The sequence below is a fragment of the Falco naumanni genome, chromosome 2 (assembly GCF_017639655.2).
Source record: "Falco naumanni isolate bFalNau1 chromosome 2, bFalNau1.pat, whole genome shotgun sequence".
Taxonomy (NCBI): domain Eukaryota; kingdom Metazoa; phylum Chordata; class Aves; order Falconiformes; family Falconidae; genus Falco; species Falco naumanni.
The window spans coordinates 73454631-73467875 of NC_054055.1; positions in this window are offsets into that span (position 1 = coordinate 73454631).

The window sequence follows — 13245 nt, forward strand, 5'->3', positions numbered from 1 at the left end:
TTATGAATGCTGATAGGAATCTTTACTCATTTAAGCGGGAAAGGAAGTATTATTTCTATAAAGGATTTGTTAAGCTTAGAGCCATATGGTATCCTTTCATACAAAACCAGTTCATAACGGGAAAAAAACTTTTTTAAAAAAGGTAAACAAGTTGGCCTTATGCCATGTTTTGTCCTTATTGCCAGGTGTTGGGAGGGGTGCTAGCAGTGGAATGGAAAGGTCAAGGTCAGGTTGGTCAAAGCACAAGCCCAGGGATAATGGCTGGGGCAGGGGATGGGGTGGGGGAGGAGGGAAGGCAATCAAGACAAATTGTTAGGTCTACTCTTAATATGTAAAATGAATACAAGCCCAAACCAGCTTCAGGCTCCTTGGCTTATGAATCAGGCAACTGTCCACAGCTCCCTTTCCACAGATGTGTAACAGTTCTAGAGCATCTCTGCAGTGTTTCTCCAACATGCCCTTGTATAAAGGGAGGGGTTTGTATCTCATCTGTTTTGCCGGCCTCAACCCCACTTACTACAATTTCAGAAACTGTTTTATCCTCAAGGGAGAATCATGGTATTTCAGACATGCTAATGTATGTTGCACCTTTAAAGTTTGAAGAGGGGATACCGACAATGTTAGTGGTCTAAAATGAAGTCATTGGTTCAAACAGGAATGAAGTAATTAGTTCAAACAGGAAGGAAAACAATCTACCAAGACAATGTGTGCTTCAGCTTGTTCCAGCACCAGTCTTCTGTTGATTTTGTGGTGTGTTCACTGCAAGCACAACAAACTGTTGCAACCCACAGCTTTTGCACCTGTTATCTTTTCTGCTTTCAGTACAAGCGTATTAACACAACTAAATACTGTATAGCAGTTGGACCCAGCTTTTAATGCTTTCTTCAGAGCCATAGTTTTGTGTCACCTCTCAAGCAGATCACAGTTTTGTCTCTATACTGTGTCATTTCAACATACCAGTTACTGGTATTTTTGAAAAATCAGACATTGAATGGCTATTTCATCTTGGTTCATTCATAATCCTTCGAAGAAAATTAGTGCCTGGGAAATTGCCAGTGTGAATCTTCTCTTCTGTACCAATTTCAAATTACTGCTCCCTTTACAGACAGTATATAAGATTTTAACAAACAATTATGAAACCTGTGCTATAAGGTTGATTGACTGCTCCACTATGATAGAAAGCTGTGATGTCTGTGCTGTGGTGGTAAGACTCCACCTTATCACAAAGTTGTTCAGGGTCCATCTTCTACAGGATCCCTGCCACTCACAATATGGCCCCTTGTAATTGTGTGCACTTTTGGCTCTGTATACACACGCATTTCAAAACATTACATGCCTGTCTTCCTCCACTGCCACCTGTGGAGTCTGATTCCTGCTCATGCTTCTGTCCCAGATGAATTCTTAACTTTCAACATAATGTATTTGAGACAGCAATGCTTTTTAAAGTTTTTAGCCTTTGTCACTCATACCATCAACCCTCTCAATTACTGATGGCATTTTACATTATTTTCAGTTGCTTGTTTATTCTCTTTTTGCTTTGATTGTATGATTTATTAACAGCCTCAAAAGAAGCTGAGAAAATCTGAGCTGGCTTTGAAACTAATATACTACACTTGAAAGCAGAGCCAAAAGGTAAATCAAATTTTACAGCCTGTCACATTTATAATGAACTAGTTCTAAGGCTGACATTAATGAAGTTGTTTATTAATATGTTATTAATGAACAACATTTCATAGGTAAAAAAATCCCTTTACTTTTATGAGTTACTCAAATAATAAAAGCTTTCTTCCTGCTTAGAGGACAAACAGCTGCAATCCCATTTGAAATCTGCAGTTGTATTTACTTCTTGCCTGGGAAAAACAACTGCACGCACAAGGTCTGATGTAGAGTAAATCAGATATAAGTGATTTTCAGTGCTATAAGCTGGATGTAGTTGGAGGGCTGTCACCAGGGTTGTACATATAAAATACAAAAATATCACAAATAATCCTCTAGAGACATACTATTGTTATTATAATCTGTGATCCTCAGTTCTCGTCCCACTTACACTGTTGTAAACTACAGGCAGGATTCATTTTGGCTAGTATTATCCATTCTAAGTTAGTCCTTTCAACTACTTCTAGTGCCAGTGATGAGGGATAGGCACCTCAAATGCAACTCATTCTACGCCAAAGCAGAGTGGAGGAATTGCGCTCAGAAGTACAGACAGCTCCACTCACTGCACAAGATAGTGAAGTGAATTCTATGGTAAGATGGTAAAGCTGAAAGAATGGACTTCTACTGGCGGTGCTGAGAATAAAATCTTGTCTTGGCTCTTTCACTGATCTTTAGGAAAAATATGCAATACTTTTTTTTTTTTTTTTAATGAGAAGGAAGGTCACAGGACTCCAATCTTATTTCTAAAATAAATTCCGATAATAAAGTGAACTCCACTTGCTTCAGTTAATGTTAGTCCTATTACATTATGTTAGAGATGGTTTACTCCCAGGAAATTACAAACTGGATTTGGTTAGCATATTATGTGTGGACAGTTGAATTCTCTGTGCAGAAAATGCTAGTTCAAAATTGGCACTACAACTTCCCTGAAGTATCAGAATAGTTTTCCAGCAGATAATTTATGCTACCGATGTATAAATAAATTTTATTAACCTAAGCCACCCCAGCAAAAATAGCAATACAAATGCAATTGGCATATTAAGTTTTCATTGTTTAATAGAAAAATACCAAGATAGGATAAAGAATTTCAAATGTACATTAAAAAAAAGTTAGGAAAAAAGTAATTCTACAATATAAGATGACTACATTTAACAAAACAGATACTCGATCCACTTGGGAATAGATCTTCTATCATCTATTAAGCCTATAGTCACAGATCATCTATTTTCTCAGACCTTCAAGCTGACACGAGTTTCACCAGGAGGTATCTTTTACTGAAGACTTTTGTACAGTGAGATAGTAAGATTCTCCAGCATTGAGGAGAAGCTCTAGATACCTCTGTTTTACAAATTACTTTAGCATATTCTGATCTTTAACCCTGGCATGAATCCATGCTAGATTGGGGCATTAGAGCAGATTGTTCTCTGGAATCTTTCTTACTTCATTCAGTCTTTGGATGCAAAAGGAAGCTGCAAACAGAAGTGTCTGATGTCTGTTTTCATTGTTCATTCAGTGGTTAATTAATAGTAATTTGCCTGTATCTTCCTTCTTCTGGTTACCAGATACAGGAGTTATTCAGACCGCAGTCCAAAAAGCTGGTTAGGTCCTTTTAGAACCTTTTTAAAAGTTCAGGGAGTGCCTCCACCGTTTAATGCAGTGGCGTCACTGGAAGAAGAAACCACAGAGCAGAGTTGGTGATACAAAATTTTGCTATCACGGAATGAAGGCAAATAGAATTGGAAACAAAAGGGAGGAGCTAAAAAGGCCTGCCCGTGCGAATGTTGCTGCATGTCCACCAACTCATGCCCTAATTTTTCACCTTTTACAGATTGTCCAGAGTATTAGAGACAACACCGAGGTAACATCCTCACCACTATGTCAGTCCCATGCCTATAAAGATGGTAAGGTAGGAGATGCTGCACATACATAGTTGTATGTATCCTGGCAGATTTTTCACACACTCAGAAAATAGTGTAAGTTTCAATTATCTTCAACAGTTTGCATAAACATATTTACATTTGATTTTATCATCTTTTGCTGTTCTGTGAAAGAGTCATGCACCATCTTAGCTGTCGGTTGGCTTCCCTAACAGAGGCCAATAGCCAAAATTAGTTAACACCTTAGCTCTTCATAAAATCAGCAACAAACAGACCTCCAACTAACTAACTAACTAACTAATGTAACTGTTGAAAGTGGCTTCACAGATAGGCAGAAGTTTTGCGGACTTGTATGTATACAAACAGCTGTTGTTTCAGTAGCTAACACATCACCAATTCCTCTGCATGTAACAAAGCCTCTGGCTGCCGACTCTGAGTGGCATTTTAGCAGCAATGAGGGCATCGATGTAGCTTTCATATTTCGCTACTCTAATACAAAAAGGAAATAATTTAAATCCCAGTCTTTCACAACTGCTTCTGTAGTACTAGACTACATTTTGGTAAATTGGATGTCTTTTAGATTACAGTGATCACAAAGACAGACAATTTGGATACACTCTCAGTGATGTGTTGGCTTACTTCACTGGCATATAGTGCCTGCTCTTAAATCCACATGACAGTCGTGTTAAATTAGTTTAGCTGGAAAGGGCTGCTACTGGGCTAAATTAAGTTAGACTTTGACCCTTAAAGCATTAAATGTCTATCACATAACTGCAATAAAAACTAACACATCGCTAATTTTAGTATAAAGAATGATAATAATGGAAAAAGTATAAAACCAGTAACTCTACCAATGGAAATTAATTTGCATGCATTAATTCAGCTCTGCTGTTTAGCTTTTCAGAGTCTTGTTTCAGAACTGTGCTGGCAGTACAGAGTAAATGCGATTTTGCACTGTAAGACATTTTTGCCTGTTATGCAAATACTACATTCAAATTTACCTCTAGCAGCATTCCATGTATTTCCTTAAGAAACCCACCCTGGACACGAAAATAAATGACAAATGGTGTGCAGTTAGTTTCCATTAACAACCCAACTGGTAAATAAAGTAATAAGCAATCAATTTTTCTCTGATCAGTGTCATTTATAATGAAAGCATCTTGCAGAGCCATCTTATATACTTAACAGAATTCGTCCTCTAAATTAAAGGTTACAGCTCTTGAGCAGCCTTGATTTTCTGTGTTTCACTCAAGGCTATTACAACGCCATACAGACCACAAAAGCTTTACTATTTTCGTCACTATAATGTATAGTAATTTGTTGTGGACTTCAATAATAATATGTCTGCCAATTTTTTGTTTGATTTTTTTAATTTACTGCAATTCTGAACTAAAATTATATTAGTAATATAGAGTTTATTATATAATTGGCCAATATGTATAATTAATATAATAAATGTATTGATATATTAATAGATTATATGTCATATAATCATATAAATAATAAATGCAAGTATATGTAATTATCTAAATATAATTATTAATAAAATCCTATTCTAATTGTGTTATGAACATAATGTAAACATTGAAACACATTCAAAAACTATTGTATTACCAGAGAGCACCAACAAGGTTAAGAAAACTATGGAAGAGCTGTCTCTGATCATCAGAATGACACTAAAGGAAAATTGAATATTAGAACTAAACAGCACAGGCCAAAGCATCTGCAGGAAAAGCAGACTAGTAGCCATTCGTTTGATTATTACCCACTTGGATGAGATTTATAAACTCTGCTTTCACAAGTCACATCATTCAAACTCTGTAAACATTTTCCTTCCTACTGTACTGCTGTGTCATGGCTAAGTCTGGAACAATTTTATTGTTGCATATTTTGAACAGAACCTCTCATAAATTACTTCGTTTGCTAAAAATATTGACCAGCATTTACAGTATACTGCATAAGTAGATGAATGACCTCCTGAGTACTTGTGACAAAAATCAATTAAAAATTTCTGAGTTGCAGCAACCAAATGGCCAAAGCTGAGACAACATCTGGACTACTAGAAGTCATAGGCAAACCCCGTAATCTCAGTGTGCAAAAATATTACAAGAAAAATCTCAGATGATCTCAATGAACTTGAAAAAACCCTTTCCTGTTCTAGAATAGGCTTACTGGAGTACAAGATCAATGCCTGGGAGGAGAGCCAGAGATTTATGCAACCGTTGCATTTGAAACTGCACAACAATTAGGGTTAACAGCTTTGTGTATTTTGGAACCCATCCACTTCACCATAGCCAGAACATTGTGGAGATCAAGGACAGGAGAGGGTAATTTTTACCCGTCCTACCATTATTGGACAGAAGGAAGATTTTAGGAGCTGCAGCACTGGCTGGGTGCCTTTAATCAGACTCATTTCCAGTACACTACCCTTATATTTGGAGGTGGAATTGCACTGCGTCAGTTTTTAAAAAAATATGCACTAAGTAAATATACATTGCAAAAGGCCTGTTAAGTTCTAGGATACCCGAGACCTCTCAGCATGCTGAAACCAGGATAATTCTACCTTAATCACAAAGGCATTCCTTAGCTTCAAGCAGATATGAGGTATGCTGACTAGAACTCCATTTAAATGGTTGATTCAATGTCTTTCTTGTGCAAGAGGTCTTCTGCAGCTCCATGCAAAAAGAGCAGCTGAAGCGCTCACCTTGTGTGTTTTTGTTAGAAAGGGTCATAGCTTTTAAGTTTCCTGGAATTCAAGTACGGTCACTTTTGCCTCTCTGTCCAAGGCCTGTTTGTATAATTTAAGGGATGCTGGACTAGCCCAAGCCCTCGCATGATGCAGCTGAGTCTGTCAAGAGCAAAGACCCAACGGCCTGGCGTATGGCTAATGGGCTGAATACGCGCAGCCTGAGAGCAGCCTGGATGACACACGCTCTGGGGGGGCGAGCATGCATTCACATGGTGGGAGGGGCTCTGGAGGCAGCGGGCTTCTCCGAGGCAGAAGGGAGATGCTTGCCAGTGTTTCAGGGCAGCTGTGAGGCAGCCAGAATACTGGGAGATGGGATTGAGTGACTTGGGTGCTGTAGTCCATGAGAACAAAGCTTCTGAAAATGGTAGAGCAGGAAGGAATAAGACCAAACAAGAAATGGTAATGAACTACTGGCCTTAGAACCAGAAAAGCCTAACACTGAAGATTCTAACAGGATATGAATTAAAATACTTCAGCGCGATTCAGGACCAAGAAAAGGAAACTGTGGCTGTAATTACTGTACTACACATTACTACACACTACCAGTGATCCAGACCTTGACTTGCTGTCTTGACTTTCAGGCTTGACCTCAGACCTGATTCACCACTTTGGACTTGGCGAGTGATCTGGACTGTTGGATGAACCCACCCTGCTATGGGACTGCACCCCTTGTCATTGAGGTAACTGCCCTTCCCTGCCCTGTGTCACACCTCGCTCCCCTTCCTTTACTGGGCAGCTTATGTTGGTGCTTCCTGACCAGATCTTCTATTACTTCCCTTGGGATTTTGCTCCAACAGGTCATCACCACTGCTAAACAAAATCAAAGAAATACACTCTTTTCTAACTAGTAACTACTCACTTTTGCTGTTTTTCCCACTGAACTGAAGAACATCAATACCCTCTCACCATGAAGGAAGGGATTATATGTTTTGATCAAATCACCCTTTGATTGCCTGTTGAGATATAAACCAAGTTCTTGAATTTGTGCACTCTCAGACATTTTCTTTTATCTCTCAAAGAATTTACAAGCTTTTTCTACGTCGCTGGCTTTTTAACATGCTTTTAAAACATTATGAGCAGAGCTACACATCCTATTTCAGTATGCTATATACAGTACATCACACAGAGATCCTATTCTGTGTCCCATTACCTATTTCCATAAATCCTCTTTGCTCCGGTATATCAAGATTGCACATTCAGGTGCTTGTCCACTAAGGTGCCTAATCCTATTCACAGCAAACTGCTTTTGAGGATATGCTTCCTCTTCCTCTTCTTCTCCAGCTCCCACCCTACTTCTGCAAGTTGTAATTTGCCCTCCTTGTTCTTAGGCCGAATTTAATGAAACCCAGATTATGTGACAGTGTAGGTTTCTCTCCCTGATGAGAGGGGGGAACTCATCTTGTCCCTGTGTCATCTGCAAGGTTTGTGATCTGCGCACTGGGAATAGTGCAGCGCCCCACTGGAACATGTCTATTCAGTGATTCCAAAACAACAGCTATATTAGCTGTATTAGTGTATATTCATGATCTTGATATTGCTCAGTTACCCCCCCAATTATTTCATCGGCTATGTACTTGCCTAATGCTGTAGAAAACTAATTTCTAGTCCAAACAAAGTCTAATATCTAAAGAAAGACATGTCTATTAAATATATAGAATTACTTTTATCAAATTTGTCATCTCAGCAAAAATGAAGATCCATTTTGCTTAACAAGGATGCTTTCCAAATCTCCTTACATTGATCCCTTCTCTTTTAACTCTTGTAAGCGTAATGCTATATCAGTTTTCCCCCTGTTATTTTGCCTAGGATCAATGTCAATCCAACAAACCTAATCAATCAAAAAGGGTAGATGAGATGTCCTAAGGCCAGACCACCATTAACACCCCATCTTTCTTTAATTTCCACCAGTATTCTCCGACATATTAGCATAAGCAATGCAAAATTCAGCTGAAATATCTCTGTGGGAAGTTACTTAGATCTGCTGATTCCAAAGTGTCCATGAAAAGGTGACCATAAAGACAGCTCAATTCCACATCCTTTGGCTTCTAAAAGAGAAGATCAGGGATTTTAATGATACCAGCAGCCCAGAGGAGCACTGGAGAGGGCATACAGTGCAATGAGACACACACTGCTGTTGACTGGGACTGATCATATAGGCTTTATGTAGTTGAAAGGCTGGCATTTAAGTCTTCAGCCCCAAAGTGCTGAATGTACAAAGCCTGTAAGACAATGACTTCAGATAATCATTACACACCTTGTGTCTGCACCACTGACACCACCGAGCTTGGGCAGTCTTCAAACGCTGTAGGTAGGAGACTGCCAAAGACTGTGCCCCCTTCCCTGCATACATAATGAACTTAGCACACAAAGATAAATGGCTTGTGTGGTGTGGTGAAAAGATCTGGGGGTAACTCATGAGAGTTTTTTCTTCTTCATGCCAGAGATGATGGAAATGGTGTTGCTGCACTTGATCCTCATCCATGGCATAGCAGAAAAGTACCTTACCTACTGGGTAGAGACAGGGTTAATAGAGTTATCCACATCTTTTGCCCAATATGACTTAGATTTTCACTCTTAATCATAATGAAAAATACATTTAAGTGTTTCTTCATAATGTCAGAAGCTCAGCCTATTTCCTCCACCCATCATCCTTCCAGAATCCCTTCCACTTTATCAAAACACCCACATATTTAAGCTTCAGAGTGATTTATTTCTTAATATTTCTTTCAGGATCTTTAATCTACATTTCTGGACCAATGCCAGTATCAGTTGTCTCTCTAAGGAAATGAATTTAAGTCATATCCCATCTTGTCCTCCTGCTTTTATGTCTCTGTCATACTTTTCAGATACGTGTATTCATTTGGGACTGTTTTGAGAGTTCAGTGCTCTCTGAATTTAAATCTAACTATTGTTCATCTTTTCCCAGTGTTGTAACTGCAGCTATTCCCACAACAGCCTTTAAGAGTTAAAAAAAACACAGCCATTTATAACTGCAAAATTCACATTGAACATTATCCTAGTGTTTGTTAGTCTCAGCCTAAAATCATGTTTTATAGTAGATGAAGTATTCTTAATTATTGTCAAAAATATCCTGTGCCTCTGAGCTGGGATGGGTAGATCCACTTTTACTATGAAAGGCAAAAGACTCGAGATGGCACCTGCTGCTCTGCTGGCTGGCTGGCTGGCTGGCAGCGTAAGCTGTCTCTAATAATGGCAAACATTTGCCCCAAAACCAGTCTGGAGCTGATTGGCCAACCTTTTTTCCCTGAAGGGGGCTCAGAAAGGGAAGGTACCTTGTTCTCTGGCTTGATGAAGCTAATGAGCTTTATCCTCACCTTTTATGAAGGGAGAGAATGGAGAGCAGCACATGGCCTGCGTTAATCCCAGCCCAGATGCTGGGATTAACTTCATCACACTAGAGATCGAGCCAAGAAATATAATTATTGATTTACATGTAGGATACCACTGTGAGCAGGAAAATAAATGATTCAGTGCGTCTGTCAGCATTAGTCTTACTAAAATTGTTGGATTAATTAATTTTTTACCTCTGCCCTCTCAGAGATGACCAATTCCTTTTCCAGTCCAAAAAAGAAGATAATTGTTCTAGGAAGAAAAAGAAAAAAAATCAGCTTCTGTTTGTACTTGCAATTTGAGGGGGGAAACGGGGGGGAAAAGGAATTATACAAATGGAACAAGTGTATCTCCCTTTTTATTTAATGCTTCAGAGCCAGCTAGGTCTCATTTCCAAGTCACCCACAGTAATTTCACAGGAACTGGATTTTGAGGGGGAAAGACTATTTGTGAGGAACAGGGAAAGAAAGCTTGCTTGTGTTTACAGAGATTATCCTCAAGCTTTGTTTGTACAAAGAGGGAAAGGGCTATTAGAGACATGTGCTGCCTTTATGTTCCAGTCAGAAGCAGCAAGGGCCACAACCGGCTGTCCTTCCACACACCCTGGTTCCCCCACGTTCTGCTAGCAGGCACTCACCTGCCTCTGCTGGTTTTAGCTTTTGCTATAAGCTATATATAAGCTATATATAGCCCCAGCCACTCAAAGGCATGTCCGTTCTCCTCAGCAGCGTCTGCTCGTTTACTAAAAGTAAGCCTCCTGCAAATCCTGCTCCTCAATAGGCAAGTGAGTGCTCCAGAAGAGAATTCAGCTTCGATGTTCACTGGCAGCACAGTTCTTGAGCAGCAAGGATGCGATTGTCATTTAACCCTGCCTGCCTTTAGCCTCTCGCCTCCTCCCTGCTGCCAGTCCTCTGGGCTTCAGGGAAGGGTCTGAAGGGGACCTGGACAAGTTGACACTTCCTTTCCTTAAATCTTTTCCCGTTAGGCTTTAGCAATACACATATATTTGCACATAGGTTATTACTGAAGGAAGCATATATATTTGTTTCTGTCTCAGTGTCTAACTCATTAATATTTTAAGCCTTAATTCTTTAACAATACAAGTTTTCTTTAAGGCAGAAATGGCATCACAGCAATATTGCATATGGTTAAAAACTCAGTACAGGAATCTGTATCAAAAAATATGACCCTCTAACTTTAACTGGGTCCCCTTGGGTTGAGACAAGAATGAGGAGTTTGAGCTGAAGTGCATCATTCAGAGTTACAAGAAAGTGAAAATTATTTACCTAGCGCACATCCTAACAGTTGCATGAAAGACTGCATAGGTTTGGGGTTTTTTTTTAGCACAGACTAGACCATAAGCCTCTTGCACATTAGTGAGCGCTTACACACAGTGAGTGGTAGAATTAGGAACATGTCTGTTTTCATGAAGATTACTCACAAAAGTACTGGTTAAGAGCAACAGCCTACCCAGCCTCTCCTTGAAAGACAGCGAAAGCCCTAGGAGGCAGCAGGCATCATAAAGCCCTGAAGCTCTTTTAGTAGAGGAACAAGTAGGTCCTTTGTTCTCCTCCAGACCTTTCCCTTCTCATGGACAATCTAAGAGTTCATGTCCCATCTGAACTCCCATGATGTTTCCAATACTATAGTTTCACCAGTTACGTCTTCCCCTGAATGAGAAATCATTTGAATAAATCTTACTCATTTAAGCATCAGTAGGGTAGTTGAATATAAAGTATCTAACTTATGATTGCCTTAGTCTGCATGCAATGTAAATAAAAAACTGTAGGTTCCACTTTCTTCAGATAAATACCACCCCTTAAAATAAAAGGATAGGTACAAGTTGCATTGTGTTTTGGTATGGATATTCACAGGATTAGGAACTTGGGATGTCATGGCTGTAGGACCATGCACAGTCCATGTGGAGGCTACACCTTTCTCCATGCCTCAGAGGACTATGAGTCAGCCAAGAGCAGTGATGGATTTCCCTCCTTTCTCCTGAAGTAAACAGGCCAAAGGGCTTCTGTGTGAGTCTTGTGTGTTGTAGTGGAGCAAGATCACCCAGCCAGCCTCAGATCTGTTGGGAGAGCCATATTAAAAAGACTTGAAAATGTGTCCATTGAATCGTGGGATCCCCCCCATTTTTCTGAAGTCTAAAAGCTCCTCACAGTCAGTTTTTATGCTAACCAGGTGCAAGGAGACCCAAAGAAGAGTATATGGAAACTCTTTCCCATGAAGCATCGTGGCAGGCCTGCCTTTTGCAGCGACAGTTGCCCTGTTTCATCCAGAGTTTCTCTCCCCATTTCATACTTGCTCCCCTGCTGCTGATTCCCTTTCTTCCCACTTTGCCAGCGAGTCTGTTCTGCTGGTCCTTCCACAGGAGTCGTGGTCCCTCCTGTCTCCCTGCCGTAAGGTCCAGCATGACCAAAGCTCAGCAGCTGGGAGGAGGTAAACAGGCAGCCTCTCCCTGCTGCCCACGGACATGGCTTTGCCATAGGTATGCAACATGCAATATTCCCATGTTGAAGCATAGGCGAGTTAAAAATAATTCTGTCATGGGAATACTTGTACTCATACTGGTGTTCTCCATTTTCGTAGCCATGTAGCACAAGATTAAAATTTATCAAGACTTTTACAACTGCCAAAATCTTTCAGACACCTTTCCCTTCCTTTGCCATAAAGGAGGGGAGGAAACCTACACATGGGTGTAATCAGGCTATACAGGTACAGTAAACCACATAGTACAGAGGTAGCCACTGGTCTACGCAAGCTGTTCTGAAATGGCTTACAAATGACATTTGTCAGGGTTTGGGGCCAGCTCTTGCCTTAGCTGCAAAGGATTTTAAATGAGTTATCTCTCTAAAAGAAATATGAAGTGTTCCTTTCAGATACACATTCAAGAACCTGGTTTTTTTTCCATATTTCACAAGAGCTGCCTGTGTATTTGTACTTTCAAGCTTTCCAACATCTTGGCCTTGAGTGAGCCATAATTTATAAAGATCTAGTTCAGTGCTGGCAAGGAAGGGAAAAGGACGCTGGAAACCAAGGGCTGCAACCCTGAGAGCTGGAAGTATTTGCCTGATGGTTTGCCACCGATTGTTTATCTTAAACATTAGATTTCCTTCACCAAGTGAATAGAAAATCATTTAAGGCATTAGAGCAAGGTGTTAAATATATCACTGACGCTCTTCTCTTTAATAACCATCCTTCCCTTCAAAATGACGGCCTACTGCCCAATAATTTAGCATAGTGCTGCTCTTCAGTGCAAGTGTGGGATTTACCAGCCCATCCTCCCATTTCCCTGGTGAGAGAGCTCCACATCGTGGGAGGAACGTGCACAGTGAACAACAAAAATAAGTGATGCTGAGAAGAGAAAGCATTACACAAAATTTACTCTGCTATTTCACTGATCAGTTTCTCATGGTGGGAGTGTCAGATGAAAACTTGGACCTCTCTTTTTCAAAGAGGATAGACTTATGATGACAACATTGTCTTACTCCACTCTTCCCAAACATGTCAATCCTGTTACAAAAAGATACAGCACAGAAATGGGGAAAGGGAGAGTCATCCTAGGTCAACCAGCTATTTAAATACATACCCAGCTAAGCTGAT